Source organism: Hibiscus syriacus, unplaced genomic scaffold (genome assembly GCF_006381635.1).
Source record: "Hibiscus syriacus cultivar Baekdansim isolate YM2019G1 unplaced genomic scaffold, ASM638163v2 tig00111837_pilon, whole genome shotgun sequence".
Lineage (NCBI taxonomy): Eukaryota > Viridiplantae > Streptophyta > Magnoliopsida > Malvales > Malvaceae > Hibiscus > Hibiscus syriacus.
The window spans coordinates 8,549,236-8,551,108 of record NW_024063194.1 but is presented as its reverse complement, the minus strand read 5'-3'; positions in this window follow the sequence as shown (position 1 = coordinate 8,551,108).

Here is a 1,873-nt window from a genome sequence, read left to right as displayed (position 1 = left end):
CTATGATACTACTAAATGTAACACCCTAAACCTGATTGGGCCAAAGTGTCACATTGGGCTACTGAGACAACCCCTGATTTTCAAAAAAAAAAGTTCATTTGCATTTCAAAAAGGCACATCATGATATCAAAATAGAAATACAAGAAAATTACAAAATATTTTATAAACTAGAACTCTGTGCATAATTTAAAATCAAAATAATAAAACTCTAAGTTATAAATCTGAATACAATAATAAGGGTCCTATGAATACATATTCCTATTAAAGTTACAATATAATACTCTTAAGGAGATGTTGGAAGTCCTATTGTGATGGTGCTCTATGATCGGCTCTAGCTACTAACATGAGAACGAAAAAAATCTGAATGCTGAGCTTACAAAGCCTTACAGTATAATCGCTAATCTAGAGCAACATTATGAGTTTCATAAACACAAGCATGCTAAAGACATGGTACTAAGCAGTAGGTACATGCATGATCTTAATCAAGTGCTACATACTTAAGGTTTAACTATTCTAACACTGAGGTAGGAATCCCACGCTTTCATTAATCTTCAGCTAAGGGTCTCGCATGAGTACACCTCTAAAGGATCTCTAACCCTAGTAACTATATAACTACTACACATTATCTAAATGTGACACTAACACTCATATGCATTATCTAAATGCAACATTGATTTTGTTGTGCATTATCTAAATGCAACACTACTTGTATATGGCCTCACATAACTATTAGGCACTAGTTAACTAAGGGAACTCAGTATCATATAACATCAGTGAAACTCCAACCAAGCTGCTGAATGATCTCCTAGATTCACATTCACTAGGTAAATCATGGAGGGGAAACCCGATGTTACATAACATTGGTATAATTCTCGCTTAACTGAAGCATTGTCTCACTCTTATATAACCGTCAAGCCATGCTTTAAGGATATCTACTCTATTGGATCGATGTAACTATACATACATAACTGAGGGCCCTAAGGCCGCACAAAACTGACAATGCCCTACTAGGGCAACTAAGGTAGCCTAACTATATACTAGTGTAACTCGACACAATAAAGTGAGGTCAACCCCTCACTAGTTTCTATCTCACACGTTCTCTCATCAAGAATGTTATGCAAAGGTTTATTAGTTGGTTACTTGTATTAGTTTATTAAGCAACTATATTCTAGTCATTCATTACTTAAGGGCATTTTAGTCATTCTCTGTCTCTAGAGAAGTCTATACGCGTTTCGTGATTTTATGAAAATTATTGTGTTTATTGTTTGTAACACTAGCTAGCCCGCTACCTAACTCATGTTCATTACTGGGTAACGACATCTAGTCGCCTTATTATACTTCTCTTCGATACCCTTTGAATTACAAGGATGATTGATACGTTCTCAATTCACTAATGTTCTCAAAGTACACATTTTTCACCATTGCCTAATCTGACTTACTTATCGTATCGCTTGTCGATACATCATATGCAATGATCCTCGTTCTTAATTATTCGATGTGCTCTCGACTGAAGATCTTGGTTGTATCACGCTTAGTATGGTCACTTTGGTTGTAACCCAATCTTACAAGTGTTTCTGACCGAAAGAGTTTCCGGCCCTTTCGGTTATTTACTTCCCTTACGAACTAAGTTCTACCATTATAGATCATCCTTAGCTCTTACAAGTCTTATCGAGGTTAAATCTAACCTCCCAAAGTGGGTAGCATTGATACCATAGGGTCAAATATCGATACCCCTATGAGTATCGATACCAAAAGTGACTTCTGTTGTTTAAACTGTGGCCTAGTATCGATACATGATACTTGAGTATTGATACTATAGGAGCAATATCAATACTCTCCCAGAAGTATTGATACTCATTTCTTAAAAACCCCA